The sequence below is a fragment of the Phodopus roborovskii genome, unplaced genomic scaffold, assembly GCF_943737965.1.
Source record: "Phodopus roborovskii unplaced genomic scaffold, PHOROB, whole genome shotgun sequence".
Taxonomy (NCBI): domain Eukaryota; kingdom Metazoa; phylum Chordata; class Mammalia; order Rodentia; family Cricetidae; genus Phodopus; species Phodopus roborovskii.
This window is the reverse complement of record NW_026126418.1, coordinates 13,062,734-13,079,599: the sequence shown is the minus strand read 5'-3', so window position 1 is coordinate 13,079,599 and position 16,866 is coordinate 13,062,734.

Sequence of the window (16,866 nt, the reverse complement as noted above, 5' to 3'; positions counted from 1 at the left end):
GAACATGGCTTTGCTGCCACACTGCCAGTGGGGGTGAAAGTATTATTAACTTATTGCTAAGAGGACATACTGTTTACCTAGGTTAATGAAGCTCTCAGACCTCATCAGAGAAGGGTGTTTGTGCAGTAGACATATGCAGTGGGTAACATGGAAACTCACAACTGATCAAAGTGCAGAGAATGATTGTCAGTGTAATGCTCAGGCACACATGTGAATTTATATCATTGATGCCCCAAGACTCAGGGAGCATCTTGAGCAGGGGGGTGGATAGGAAGACTGTAAAAGCCAGAGGTTTGGTAGGACTGAAGGCAACTGGAGCACTGCAGATGTAAGCTAACCGCACAGAACAGGATTGAGAGATCAAGCCAGTTACCATTCTAGCTTTGGAACAGGAACAAAGGCACTGAATAGAGTTGATGTCAGTACCAGGAAGTCAGGAGGCAGCTCTGGGGAAAGAGAAAAGTGGGGTTCAAAGCTCATGCATGGTATTAGGGGATGGGGAAAAAGTGGCTTAGCCAAAACAGGAAGCAAGGTCTGAGCTTTGCTTTTACAATAAGAAAGATAAATGGGAAAGGCATAGAGAGAGTTATCTAGATACATGAAAGGGACAGAAGGCTAAGAAAGATGGATGAAAGAGGTAGATAAAGAAGGAGAGAGAAAGTAAAGAGGGAAAGAGAGGGGTAGGGAGGGCAGGGAGAGATACAGAGAGAAAAGGAGGGGGAGAAGAAAGGAGGGAGAGGAAGAGAAGGAAGAGGAGGAGGAAGAAGAGGGAGAAAGAGGAGGAAGAGGAAGATGAGGAGGAAGGAACAAGACTATCAATAGTGGGACAAAGAGACACAGAGAGTCTTAGCAACTCTGATGAGAAAAAGCTGTGATGAACCAGGAAGCAAAGCCTGTTAAACAAATGGGGTGGTTTGACTTCTAACCCTCTCTCCACTCACTGCCACCACCCCTGCTCCCAATATGCTCAGGAGATCTTGTCCCTTTCCCCCTTCTGTGGGGGACCATATATGCCTCTCTTAGGGTTTTCCTGGTTTCCTAGCTTCTCTGGCAGTGTGAATTGTAGGCTGGTGATCCTTTGCTTTATGTCTAAAACCCATATCATGTTCACTCTTTTGTGACTGGATTACCTAGGTCAGGATGGTTTTTCTAGTTCCATCCATTTGCCTACAAATTTCAAGATCCCATTGTTTTATTCTGCTGATTAGTATTTCATTGTGTAAAAGTACCACATTTTCTTTATCCATTCTTCAGTTGTTGGTCATCTAGGTTGTTTCCAGGTTTCGGCTATTACAAATAATGCTGCTATGAACATAGTTGAACAAATGTCTTTGTTGCATGAATGTGCATCTTTTGGGTATATGCCTAAGAGTGGAATTGTTGGATCCTGTGGTATACTGATTCCTATTTTCCCGAGGAACCACCATACTGATCTCTAAAATGGCTGTGCAAGTTTGCATTCCCACCAGCAGGGGAGGAGTGTTCCCTTTTCTCCACACCCTCTCCAGTATAAACTGTCATTGGTGTTTCTGATTTTAGCCATTCTGACTAGAATAAGATGGTATCTCAGAGTTGCCTTGATTTGCATTTCCCTGATGGCTAAGGATGTTGAGCACTTTCTTAAGTGTCTTTCAGCCATTTTGGATTCCTAGGAGAAGGAGAAGGAAAGAAGAGGAGGGGAGAGGAGAACATGAGGGAGCAGGAAGATTGAGTTGGGGAGGAATAGAGTAAAGCAAGAAAAGAGATACCATAATTGATGGAGCCATAATAGGTTTGAAGAGAAAACTAGCACTAGGGAAATGTCCAGAGACCTACAAAAATGACCCCAACTAACAATTTGAGCAATAGTGGAGAGTCTACCATAAATGCCCTCCCCTGAGATTAATGACTACCTTATATGCCATCTCAGAGCCTTCATGCAGTAGTTGATGGAAACAGAAGTAGACACCATAACTAAACACTGAGCCTAACTCCTGGAATCCAGTTGCAGAAAGGGAGAAGTGATGAACAAAGGAGTCAACACCAGGCTACAGAACCCACAGAGACAGCTGAACTGAACAAGGGGGAGTTCATGCACCCCAGACTGATAGCTGGGAAACCAGCATAGGACCAACCTGGACCCCCTGAATGTGGATCTCAATTAGAAGGCCTGGGGGACAGTGGGACAGTGGAACCAGGATGTATCCATGGTTCATGAAAGGACTTCAGGAGCACAATGGAGGGATACTCCCTTAGCCTAGAGACACAAGGGAGGGCCTAGGCCCTACCCCAAATGACTTGACAGATTTTGATGATCCCTCCTAGAAGGCCTCATCCTCCCTGGGGAGTGGATGGGGAATGGGATGGGGGGGGAAGGTTGGAGGGCATGGGAAGGTGAGGGAACTGGGATGATATGTAAAATAAGAAAAAAGTATTTAAAAAAATAAAAAAAAAATGAAAAGAATCTGGGGTGGTTTGAAAGAAATGGCACTGTTAGAAGGTGTGGTCTTATTGAGGAAATGTGTCACTGTTGTGGCAGGCTTTGAGATCTCCTTTGCTCAAGCTTTGCTCAGTGTGGGATACAGTTGCTGCTGCTGCTTGTGGATCAAAATGCAGAACTCTCAGCCCCTTCTCCAGCACCGTGTCTGCCTGCTTGCCACCCACCATGAAAATAATGGACTAAATCTCAGAAACTGTAAGTTAGTCCTAATTAGATGCTTTCCTTCATAAGAGTTGCTGTGGTCATGGTGTCTCTCCACAGCAGTGGGAACCCTAAAGAAGACAGCTCTCTAACTCAAGGGTAGACCTTCCCAAAGCATCCTCTTCTAAAAAGGAGTGTGCTGGCTTTCAGATCTCAGCACATCTTGGTTACATACTCTCTCCAACTGACTGGCTGCATAGACCTCTACTGCAGAGCCACAAGCCAAATAGAGATGCTCAAAGGAGGCAAAGATTTGAGAGGCCAGGGGACCAGGGCTTTGATCATAAGAGGGGAGGACACAAGATGTCAGTCATCCAGAAAACCTTTCTTCCTTTATGGAGGTGTCAGGAAGGCCACCACTTTGAAAATGCCCTGAAGCCCTTGGTAACATTTCTTTTTTCTAAGACTGTCTATATATATATATATTAAACTAAAAGTTATTATTAAGGTCGACAGATGTACTGTCTTTCAGGGTGTAGGTGGGCTCTTCCTGATAGATCTTGAAGGTTCAGTTTTGTTTTTCTTTCTGCTTTAGCTGCCACACCAGCTGCCCTTCTTGCTGCCTCTATAATGACACATAAGAAATAGTGTGGAATGGGAAAATTCAGTGCTTTACTCTGTTGGGATATGGTGGGAGCCATTGTGAGGAGAGGCTCTGCGTGGCTCTGGCTGGGTGAATAGACAGAATCTCTTCCTCCTATTCATATACTTCTGTTCAGTGAACTGCTCCCCAACTGCTTCCTCTCTCCTGTGCTGAGACCCAAGATGGTGACATTAACACCATCTCCAAAGTGTCTTCCTGAAGGGACACTAGAGAACTTGAGCACTTGGCTCTGACAGGCCTTGTCCTTCTCCCCAATTCCTTCTGCCTTTCTAAAAACTGTTAGATATTATTCCTGAAGCTAACCACCAAGGTCTATTCCCTATTCCCTTATTTGGCCATTTCTTCTTCCCGAGGCTGACTGCTAAAGTTCATCTACCAACGTATTAAAGCCTAGCAATCAAAAGATCCCCTTGGCTCACCTAATTAACATGTCCAGTAAAAATTAAACACCTCATCATAACACAGGATTTCCCCTTGCACATATATAACCTGCTCTTTTCCTATGTGCCATGTCTGCCTCTCTTCTCTATCCATTGGCAGTCCTTTGTTCCTCTAGGACAAATACCCATGCACCCTTTCCCTGGTTCCCTTCCCTGTCTCCCTTGCCCTCTATTTCCTGTGTTTGTCTTTTATTCCCTGACCTCTGTCCCTCTGGGACAAATACATCTCCTTTGTGCTCTTGGGGTCCCGAGCCAATACTTTCCCTTCCACTTCTCTTATATCACATAAAGAATGGTTAATGGTTGCAGGTTTTGTGAAAGTGAGGACCTTGCACAGAAGCTCGGGGAGTTCATGTTTGTCACTAAAAATGGCTACAAACTAGTAACAAACTAGTATGTCCACTCCTTTGAGTGCAGCAGACTCGCTCAACTTGGGTAAATAAAAACAAATGTTTCTATTCTGGTCTGAAAGTGGTGGAAGGTTATTTTGTTTTCCATGAGGTCAGAAATCAGCTACAAAAAGATGCCACTTATAACTCACACCTATGTATCTTCAATTTCCATTATCAATTAAAAGACAGTAAACCATTATCCTGAATAGAAGTGCAATTAGATCCAATAATGAAATCATCAAGCACTACTGAGGTGGCACTTGGCAGTAATTAGTTTTTTGATACATAAATACAATTTCCAAATGCAATTTGTCCCTGAGCCCAGGCTGCTGATTCAATTCATGGTGTTTGCCATCAACCGGGACTGTGGGGTGAAATAAAGTCAGTTCTGTTTTCTGTAGAGAATGGAAGGAGTTGTTTAACTCTGAAATAACTAGATAGAAATGAAAAAGGAGGATCATAGTTCTTCTGAGATCAGAACTGGCCAGCGTGCCTCCAGGATGCCAGTGACCTGTGAAGTATACTGTCAGGTAACAAGCTGGTTCTCTGTGTCCTCCCTCTTTCCGTGTTTGCTTATGTTTCCTCCCCCCTTTCCCAACACCCCCCTTCATTTACCTATGTTTGCCTTCATGGCATTTTCACCTGGAGTGTACTATATGGTGTCAGGTACTGGGGTAGAGCAGCAAGGAACATGCACTTCTGCTGCTATTGTGGGACAGGAACCACACACTTAGTTTTAATTGCTGTACTGCCACCAAGGATCTCATGAGAGAGCAAATGAGGGCTCGAGTCTAGTCTAGGAGGTTCAATAATAGCTTCCCTGTGTTACTGACATTGTAGCTTTGACCAGAAGCATGAATAAAAGGGAGGCAAAGAATTTGGAGAAAATTGGTTAGGCAGAGAGAGAGAGAGAGAGAGAGAGAGAGAGAGAGAGAGAGAGAGAGAGAGAGAACTAGCTACAAAGAAATACTAAAGAGTGACTATGAGGAAGGAGGAAATAAAAGAAGCATCAAGGAGTGAGGGAGTTGAGATAAGGCCATCTGGTAGACCTTGTTCAAGGTTTTGGATTTGATTTAAAAATCCACAAGGAATTCTCTGAAGATTTTACAACAGTGGTGTGTCACAATACTGTGCTTTAGTTGGTATGATCCTGTAAAGTTCAACATCTGTGGGCCTCTTACCTCAGAAATTTAGCTTGATTGTTCTTTAAGCCAGTTTCCATTCAGAGGTCGCTGCTGGGAGGGACATTAAGGTTGTGGCTCATCTTCCCCAGTGACTTCCAATACCAGAGCTTCAGTGTTCCTAAGCTATGAAGCCATAGCAACGTAATCAGAAGTACTTTAGGAAAGGTTAAGGATTTGTGACAGATTCATCTAATGAGAAAAATACAACAGTTTCCACCCAAATGAATTATTTGAAAGTGCTGCTGGGGAGTGAAAAGTCTCCCTTCACATTTCTAACTCAAATCTGCCTAACAAGTAGTACCCAGACCATTGCTTTATTTCTTCCCATGAAGACTTGTGTGTTTGGGGAGAGGTGTTATGGCCTCAAATTACCAGGGTGTAGTATCTATTTCTCAATGAATGGAGACTCCATCTTTATTTGCTTCAGGATATGGGTTAGGTAAAGTTAGACTATTGGAACAGAATCCTAACAGAGCAGTTGAAGAAATGAAAAACATCAGTTCTTTTTCATGCAATACCCAGGATGGGGACATTTCATATAAAAGAGAAAATTCTACTTCTCTTTCATACTGGCCAACCTGAGATCCTTGCAATTTGCTATGCCTCAATTCCCCTGGGTATTGCCATCTGCTGCACAATAAACCCCATGTGTTTGCTACATTGAGATTCTGGATAGTGAGAGTGTAGAATAAAGCTTTACATAAGATCCTTTGTAGAGATCTCAGTTGGCACATATCACGTCTACCTTGACTTCATTGGGGAAGACTTCATACATGGTGATGACTTTCTTACCCATGATCATACTTATTGCAAAAGAGATTGTACTACAATCAACATGGCTGATTACAGTTGTGTCACCGAGGAAGAGGGGAGATTGGGTTTCTATTGTTGGCTAGATTTTACTATACCCAGTGTGTTAGATCCATTGCACAAAGATCACATTCTTCGTATCTCCATATGTCTACACTTAAAATGTGATGTTGAAGCTTCTTATAACAGGAATTTTAGTGTTTTCCTTTCTCTTGAATTCAGGTTTGGTGTGGGGATATATTGTTTATGATCTAATAAAGCTTGCCTGGAGATCAGAATGTAAAGCTGTCCACAGACATAGAGGCCAGGCAGTGGTGGTACACACCTTTACTTCCAGCAGCCAAAATAGTTAACTGAAGCTGGGTGGTGGTGGTGCACACCTTTAATCCATTACTAGAGAGGTATATAAGACAAAATCAGGGTCTTAGAACTGACAATTAGTCTCCAGCCACGTTGAGGACAGGATTGCCCCAGCCTTGGAGGTGACAGCTCTCTGGTAGCTTGGCTGCTTTGCTTTTCAGATCTTCAATTACAATTTGGTTCTTGTTTTGAATAATCAATACTGTATGCTAGACATGGCAATGTGGCCCTCTAGGCCTTAAGAGGATTTGTGTACTGTCCTAGACCCCAAGCCAGGATTCTAGAAGGTGATAGATCAGAGAAGATCTAGTTGTTCTGACCAGTGCTGATAGCTGGTTGACTCCCAAACCCATGAGAATACCAAACAAAGATTCACAGACATGTGGACACACTCATAGATTCCCACACATGCATCATTATGTTCAGTTGAGATCAGTAGGATGATGGGAGATGTCATTCTGTATATGTGTTTCTCATACTGGTTAATGAATAAAGCACTGTTGGCCAATAGGAAAGGAAGATAGGAGGGACTGGGAGACAAGGAGGAAAGAGGAAGTAGTAAGGAGGAGTCAAGATGGAGAGACCAGGGAGAGCACAACACCAGCCGATTTCCCGGTAAGATGAAAGCACATGGAAATACATAGATTAACAGAAATGGGTTAATACTTAAGACAGAGCTAGCCGATAAGAAACAAGTAACTGGCCAACAGCATTATATCAAATACAGAATCTCAGTATGTTAATTGGGGCTGGTGTGGCGGCGGGACAAGACCAGCAGCGGGAGGAAAAATCTTACTCTGTACAGTGGGACATCTCAGTTGATTTGTAGATCCAAATATATGTAACAATAATAATTGGGGAAGAAGAAATCAACTTCAGAGTGATGGTATGGAAGGAGTTAGAGTGAGGGGTTTGGAGGGGCTGTAGGAAGGAAAAAGGAGGGTGAAAGAGTAATTATACTTTAATTAAAAATAAATGAAAATAAAATAAATCTTAAAAGGAAAGCAAATCTAAAGAAAATAGTACAAAGATAAAAATCGTTAGACTGAGGCAATGAGATAATATAGATTTTAACTCATGTATTAGTTAATAATCTAGAGAAAAGGAGGAGAGGTTACAGCTTCAGTTTATGGTGAGCCAGAACCATAATTTCTGGGTAGTGGTGACTCATATTATCACAATGGAATGCTGAGATGTGTGGGAGCAATGTTATTCACCTCATAGTGGCCATAAAGCAGAAAGGGATACAGGAAGTCAAGATAGACTTTCAGAGTTTGAACATATGTCAATCTCTTTCCAGGAAGACATGGTGCAATACTAGCATGAAGGTTATGGGGCTAATAAATTGGTTTCTGATTGGATTTCAGTCCTACTGACTGGCTCAGAGGTGGGAGTTCATGCTTGGCACCATAAACTCAGTCAGAAGCCCGTGATTCAGTAGGTCATAGGCCTTAGTAGGGGAAAGTTGCCACTGTTATTCTGAGAAATAGTCATATTGTCAAACAGTTTTCCATATTTTGACATTCACAGCCATAGATTAGTGAGTCTGTCAGCCTTGGTCAGAGAGGCTCCTTCCTGCAGTGAGTGTCAGTGAACACAGGGACTCAGAACTGATTGAAGTGCTTAGAATAAGTGGCTGCTGAGTGCTCAGCCCTAAATGGAACATTTTATTAACCCCTACTCCATGCCACCACTTAGGGAACATCATTGAAGAGGGATAGAAAGAATGAACCAGCCAGAGGGAGTCTTATGGGGGATGTCCTTCTGTATATATGTTTCTCTCATTGGTTGATGAATAAAACATGGTTTGGCGAATAGAGGCAGGAAGACAGGTAGGACTAGGAGACAAGGAGAATTCTGGAAAAGGCAGGCAGAAAGAGACTGAGAAGAGAACCTGCCGCCCACTTCTCCACCTTCCCATGACATCTGCACCTGAAGCCACACCCAAAGGGTGTGGCCACTAAAACAAATTTACTGGCAAGGTGAGATGCTACTACAGGAGGCATGCTGTGGAATGCTGTCTTCTAGACATGACATGACCATGGCACTCATGAACTCATTGCAGCTGCTGTGGTTACCTGTACAAGATCAAACCAACAAGATTAGTCAACATCCCTTCAGGAAGGACAAATTGAGCCTTGCCGGCTAAAAAACATAAATAAATTAAAACAAAACAAAGCACACGACACATTTCAAAACTTCATCCTTAGTAATCTACTCTTTCTAGGTAGTCACACTTCTTGAAAGTTCTATCCAGTTGCACCACTGTCTGGAATAGTTAGTTGCTTTTACTCTTTACTCTTTGAGGTGACCAACATCCAGTTCCCAAATAAATCACACAGAGACTTATTATGTTTTATTTTATTTAAATAACATTTTTTTTTCATTTATTTTACATACATACTGCAGTTTCCCCTCCCTTCCTATCCCCCACCTGTCATTTATTTGATCACTCAGGAATCCTATAAAAACACTAAACTGGAAGGCATAATATATCACAGAGGACTTGGTGCTGACCCAGGCAGGCCCTGTGTTTACTACTTCAGTCTCTGTGAGTTCATAATAGTATTGCTCAGTTGATTTAGAAGGACTTGATTTCTTAGCATCCTTTCCCCCCAGCTCTTACACTCTTTTTACCTCCTCTTCCTCCTCCCTGAGCTCTGAGCAAAGGGAATTTGATGGAGACATCCAATTTAGGGCCGAGTGTTCCAAACTCTCTCACTTTCCGTATAATGTCTGGCTCTGTGTCTTTATATTTGCTCCCAGCTGCTGCAGCAGGAAGCTTCTTTGATGGTAGCTGGACAAGTCACTGATCTATGAGCATAGCAGGATATAATTAGGAGTCATTTTATCACTACTTTAAAATCTTTTTTATACCAGTATGTTGCAGAGTTTTTCTTTCTCGTCCCACTAAGTTCCTCCACTTCAGTCCGAAATGAGCACACAGATGCTACATTAGCTATAAAAGTGTTGGCCAGTGATTAGGGCTCCTTACTGGCTAGATATGTCTTAATTATTAACCCATTTCTATTAATCTATATATTTCCACGTGGTCATGGCTTACTGGAGAATGTCTGGATCTTCTACTTTTTTATTGACTACATGGTGACTGTTGTGGCAGGCTCCCTTTGCATTCCTTTCCCAGAATTCTTGTCTCATAGTCCCACCTATTCTTCTGATTCATTGGCCAAACAGTGTTTTATTCATCAACAAATAAGAGAAACATATATACAGAAGGACATTTCCCATCACCAGTATTATCTGATTGATACAAGCAGTTTTCCCACTAGCTTGGTCCCACTGTGGAATCATCCCCAAATAACATGCAGAGATATTGTATTAGATATAAAGATGTTGGCCCATTACTAGCATTTCTGATTGGCTAGCTCTGTCTTAAATATTAATCCATTTCTATTAATCTAAGTGTTTCCACGTGGTGTTATCTTATAGGAGAGAGAGTCTGGACCTCTGCTCTCTCAAGTCTCTACATGTTGAATCTCCTCCTACTTCTCCCTGAATCCTCCTTGTCTCCTAGTCCTGCCTATCTTGCTTTCCTATTGGTCAACAGGGCTTTATTCATTAACCAATACGAGAAACATATTTATAGAATGACATCTCCCATCATCTGATTTTCCCTTACATTCCTTGGACAAGCTGGTCTCAGGTTCTTGGTTACTCAAGCAGTGTCAGATATGGGTTCCATCTCATGGAGTGGGAATTTAATCAAATCAGTTAATGATTGGTTACTCCCACAGGTTCTGTGCCACCATTTATGTATCATATCTTGCAGTCAATTCACAATTGTAGATAAAGGGTTTATGGTTAGTATTTTATTGAGAACGTTTTGCATCTTTATTTATAAGGGGTATTATTAGTCTATAAATCTTTCTTTGCTGGGTATTTGGGTGGCTTAGGTATCAAGAAAACTATGATGTCATAAAACTAGTTGGACAATATTTCTTCTGTTTATATTTTCTGAAATACTTTGAGAAGCATTGCCATTAACTCTTCTTTGAAATTCTTGTGGAATTGTATGCTAAAACCATCTGGCCCTGAGCTTTAATTGGTTGATGGACTTCTAATTGCTGCTTCAATTTCACAAAGTTTTATAGGTCCGTCTAAATTTTTTATCTGAGATAGAGTAAGGGACTAGGGAGGACAGATAGATCTCCCTTAAGTGAAATAGAGTAGATAGTTATGGATTGACAGGTTGGTGATGAACTTCATGGGAAGACCAAGCAGGGAGGGAGGGAGAAAAAAGGAAAGAAGGAAGGAACTCAGGGAGAGACAGCTAAGATTAAGACTATTTGAAGGGCGGTGCTGAAACCTAATGCAAGAGAAGCTTTCTAAAATATGTGCATATAAGAAGATTATCAAATGAAATTGCCAAGTAACAGAGGAGACAAAGCCCTTGTCACCAAATGAAGCTTCCAGTCACTGGGAATATATTATATCTAATTGAATTGTTGGATCTTTTATTCTTGTTCCTTCTCTTTGGGTCTTTTCCTTCTGTTGATTTGTCTTGTTCAACACTGAAGTTATAGTTTGTGTTTTATCTTAATACATTTTAGTTTGACACATTAACAAAATGAATGAGTAAATGAAAATGTAGTCACAAAGGTAAAGCCTAACAACTGAAGTATTGCTTACACTTGCTAGTAGAGGGAAAATCAGTTTTCTTCAGCAGGATGACACTGGGTGTATCAATCACTCCAGGACAGGCCTCATGTTCAGGAGTAGTTGACCAATGTATGATGGACTCCACAGGTTTTTAATTTTTTAAATATGCTTTTATTTTGTTACAGTTTGGCACTGTTTTTTTTTCTATTTTTGGATGTAGTTTTATTATTTTATTGGTGAGGCAGGAAAGACAGATTAGTGAAGTGTTTTTTTTTTGTTTGTTCATTTGAGTGTAATGTTTTGTTTTTGACTCTTTTTTGCTTGTTTCTTAATTATCATTCTTATTTGTATTTTTAATTTTTTAAATTAAAATTTTAAATTTTATTTTTATCACTTTTTAAAGTTTTCCTTTGTGTGTGTGGAAATGCTACAAGAGTGAAGGGCAGATATAGAGGGATGGGAAATAGTGGGATTGGGGTGCATGATGTAAAATTCCCAAATAATCAATAAAAAACTATATATATTATATATATGTACACTGAAACTGCTGCAAGAGAAAGTAAGGAATATCCTTAAGTCATTGGCACAGGAAAAGACTTCCTGAATATAACACCATTAACAGAGACACTAAAATCAACAATTGGTAAATGTGACTACATGAAACTGAGAAGGTCCTGCATGGCAAAGGACACTATCATTTGGACAAAGCAACAGTTTGTAGAATGGGAAAATATTTTTTACCAACTATCCATTTGATAGAGGGCTAATATCCAAAATATATAAATAAAAATCAGGATATCAGGTAATCATATAATCCAGTTAAAAATAGGGTACAGATCTAAACAGAATTTTCAAAAGAGGGAACTCAAATGGCTGCAAAAGAAGAAATGGTCATCACCCTTAGTCATCAGGAAAATGCAAATCTAGGCTACTTTGAGATTTCATCTTATACCCATCAGAATGGCTAAAATCATCTTTACTATTTCCTATAAATTTGATTTTATCCCTTTTAGTAAATGATAAGGAACTATGAATCTGATGTGATAGTTTATACATTTTCTTTTTTCCCTTTTTTAAATTAAACATTCCATTTATTGTACACACCAACCACAGTTTTCCCTTCCTCCTCTCTTCCTCTTCCCTCTTCCCACCTCCTGTCAACTCCTCTCCCCCCATCCACTCCTCCTCCATTCAGAGGGGGTAGACTTCACATGGGAGTCAACAAAGCGCAGCATATCAAGTTGAGGCAGGACTAAACTCCTCCCCTGCATCAATTTCTAACAGTTAAATTGTTCAGTCCTGTGTTACTTGAGAGTAACACAAGGAGCGAGAAGGGTACAAAACACACACCAACTGCCTCTTGTCCTGTGATACCCACACCATACTCAAATCCAAAAATGTCCAGTGCCGCTTCAAAATGATCTGCTCTTCACTCATAGCCTGTATGCACCCTCCCTCAGTGCTTATTTTTTGTACTCAATACAATATAAATGCTACATAGCTGGGTATATTGTTTAGAAAATAGTGATAAAGAAAATTTGTATATGTTCTGTATAGTCAACTGCCAGACCTGGGTTGGTCAAACCCTCAGCTGTGCAACCCACAGAAGTGGAGCTGCAACTTTTTGGAGTCACTGACCCAGTACCTCATTGCCAAGTGCACAGATTTGTTCATTAGAAAACAAGACAACAAGTGGATGATTAAACCTATCAGTCACTCCTGTAGAAGCCAGCTGGACAATTGTTGGCTCTCAGATTAACTTTTGAAATTTTCTCCTCAGATAATTATTGTTTATTAAATTTATTGATTAATTAATCCCACAGCTAAATTTGAATTGAAATGGAAGAAAAGGACGAATTCAGCAGTTTCTGAAGTTTAGTATGTGTGTGTGTGTGTGTGTGTGTGTGTTTGTGTAGGACATACATCTATGCTGGGTGCCTTCTTCTTTCAATGAATCCAGAGCTCATGGATCAACTAGATTGGCTGATCAGTGAGCCCCAGGATCTTCTTGTTTCCCTTCCATATGCTGGTTATAGACCAGATGCCACCACAGATGGTTTTTAGTGTGGGGGCCTTAGTTAGGGTTTCTATTGCTCCAGCACAACAGCCTGACCAAAAAAACAAGTTGGGGAGGAAAGGGTTTATTTAGCCACACTGCCACATTGCTGTTCATCACCAAAGAAAGTCAGGACAGGAACTCAAGCAGAGCAGGAATCTGGAGGCAGGAGCTGATGCAGAGTCTATGGAGGGGTTCTCTCAGGACTTGCTCAGCCTGCTTTATTAGAACCCAGGACCACCAGCCCAGGAATGGCCCCACCCACAATTGGATGGGCTCTCCACCTCTGAACATGAATTGAGAAAATGCCTTAGAGCTGCATCTCATGGAGGCATTTTCTCAACTGAGGCTTCTTTTTCCCTTATGAATTTAGCTGTGTCAAGTTGACACACAAAGCCAGCTGCAGGCTATGGATCTGAACTCAGGTCCTCAAGCTTGTGCAGCAGGCACTCTCTTAACCATCTCTCCAGAGCCCCCCAAAAGCATTTAAAAAGAGGAATTTGTGGTCACGGACAGCAGTTCAGGAGCATCTTCTTCAGCAACATCTCTATTTGTGGAGGCAACAGCATCCTTCCCCTCATGGTACATTAGCTTCTAAGAAACAGGCAAAGGGTCTGACAACTACCTCTCACTTGGTCTTTGATTCCATCAAAGGTTGTAAAGTGCTTTTAGGCTGAGCTCTAATGCAGCTGGAAAGCATCTCTGCCTTGATCATCTAGTTAACGTCTCCCTGCTCTTCCAAATCCAACCATGGTCTGGCTCTGGGCTTGGCAGTCATGTTAGGAGAAAAGAGGAACAACAGGGAGCCAAGAGAGCACTCTGACTTATTTCTTCTTCCTGCATGAGTACTCCATGCCATTTATACCCTGCATCTCAGTGTTAAATTAAAAGTCTCCTTCTCTCTCTCTCTCTCTCTCTCTCTCTCTCTCTCTCTCTCTCTCTCTCTCTCTCTCTGTGCACAAATGTGCATTCATTAGTGAAGGGCAGACCTAAGAGCCATTTGTCCTGGTCCACTGGAAATAGTGTGACTGTAAAATCAGAAGATCACATTTTAATCTGCATTTTATTATTTTCTCCATTTATAGTCCTAGGTGAGTAAAAATGCTGCACAAGCTTCAGTTTTAGCTCCATGAAAGGACCAAATCAGGACCCATTCAAGGGAGGTCAAACCATTCTTCCCACAACTCCTCATCCTCTCTGGAAAGAAAAGTTCTCCTCCAGGGACGTGAGAAAGTCTTAATGTTTTATTGTTTGTGTGCTTTAAGACTGAGACATTTTCCTCAGGTGCTAATGATGACAGATGACAGGTATTCACAGCTATGCATGAAATTGAAAAAGTCCAGCTGTGCATAGGCATGCTTGGGAGTGTGTGTGTGTGTGTGTGTGTGTGTGTGTGTGTATGTGTGTGTTTCTGTTGGGGGCATGGTGAGGGCTTGGAGGGAAGTGCAGGGAGCACTCTGCATCTGGGGTGATCAGCAGTGTTTAATTTAGTATTGGAGCATTCAATAAGCCCCTTTTCTATCCCCACCACTCAAAACAATGTTCTGCAAAGATGTAAGATCTCAGGAGCTATGCTGGATGGAAGTCTTTGCTGAGTAACCACCTTTCTCTGACTTGATAAAGACTTTCCCATTTGTACCAAAGGAGTGCTGGTATCAAAGGTAATTTTTAAAAGAGAGGTAACTTTGTTTCATCTGCAGCAGCCCCTTGCCTGGTGACCAGCCAAAAGAAGGATGAATGACCATTTCTGTAGGATTTGATCTGTTGATAGCCACAGATCCTTCATAGGTATGATAGTCTTACAGAGTCCTTAAACAACCACCCATCTTAGGAAGGAAACTTGCCTGAGTTGTCAATAAGCATGAAGATGATATCAAGCGCCTTCTGGGCATTTTCAAGATTTTAAATAAACAAATGGACATGGAGCACAGGATCAGGTCAGTATCTAAGTATCCTGTCCACTGTACTAGTTGACCATTGATTTGTATTTGTTCCATATTTTTGGGCCTGCAAGATGGCTCAGCAAGTAAAGACACTTCCCCCAAGTCTGATGACTTGTGTCCCTGCAATCAATATAGCAGGAGAGAAACAATTCCTACAAGTTGTCTTCTGGCTGCCACATACATTATTGTGATATTCATGTATGTGTGTATGAGCACACACACACACACACACACACACACACACACACACACCCACACACACCCACCCACCCACCCACAAAATGAATCAATTAAAAATGAAAAGAATATTTAACCTCCTATATTACCCTCAATATTTTTTTATATATTTATTTCTTTCTTATTTTACATATCAATCTCAGTTCCCTTTCCCTCCCTCCTCCCCATGCCCCTGGAACCCCCTTTCTTCCCATTCCCCACTCACTCCATAGGGAGGGGGTAATGCCTTCCAGGAGGGATCATCAAAATCTGTCAAGTCATTTGGAGTAGGGCCTAGGCCCTCCCTCATGTCTCTAGGCTAAAGGAGTATCCCTCCATGGGGAATGTGCTCACAAATTCCATTGGTGCACCAGGGATACATCCTGGTTCCACTGTCAGAATTCCCTTAGACTGCACAGGCCTTCTAACTGAGTCTGTCCAATGCTGGTTTTCCAGCTATCAGTCTGGGGGTCCATTAACTCCCCATTGTTCAGGTCAGCTGTCTCAATAGTATACCTAAGAAATAATATATACTTATTATATATTGATTAGACTCTGAATTTTACAATGGTCAAGGAAACTATTAAACTCAACTGATTCCCCCTCCAATTTTAAGCAGTGATTTCTATAAAAAACAAAACAAAACCAAAAACCAAACCAAAACAAAAAACAAAAACAAAAACAAACAAACAAACAAACAAACAAAAAACCCAGGCAATTCTTCTCTTTTCACTGGAGAAAAGTTAACCCAAATAGTTTGTTTAAAGTTGAAAGTAAACTGTGCCTACAGCAATTTTTATGTCTTGATTGTTTCTTTAGGATACATTAGCAATACTGAAACTATTCACTGTAGGGATAAGAACATTTTTGAGAAGAAAAGGAACTGTATGTAAATATTCATTGAAATCTTGATTTTATTCACTTTGAAGGGGTTGAGAGGTGTATAGAAATCTGGGAGATGATTCACTTGTGAAATATTGCCCAATAGACTCTGAACATTGTTAGACATAAAGCAGAATCAATCTTAAAGCCACTCAGGAAGTTCTGAATCATGGGTCACAAGGCTACTGTTCTGGCCAGGACACTAAGTGGATAAGATTAATTACTCATTACCCTCTCCATCTGCAGGCTACCGTCTCTACTCTGTATTCACTGATTCTCATGAAGTTATAAGAGAAAGATACTTGGTGCCTGAAAAAAAGCAAATTGTGTTCTAAGATTGGAACTAGGGAGGTCAAAGAAAATGATGCCTTAAAAAGTAGAGCTTACAGATTAATTACAGAGTAGAGGGAAATAAGAATGAATTGGCATCAATTGCAAAGCAGATATTCAGATATTCTGGAAGTATTAATTTTAATTTAATTTCTATTTCAATTTCCTACTAAAATTGTCATAAAACTAAATTTAATATCATAACATCTTGAGTATATTAGGTTGCAGGAAAGGTTTTATTAAAATTAAAGTTAATTTTACTAGTCTTCTTTTACCATTGCTAATGTGACTCTTAGAAAACTTTAAATTACCCATACTGCTCAAATTGTATTTTTATTGGGCTGTGTTG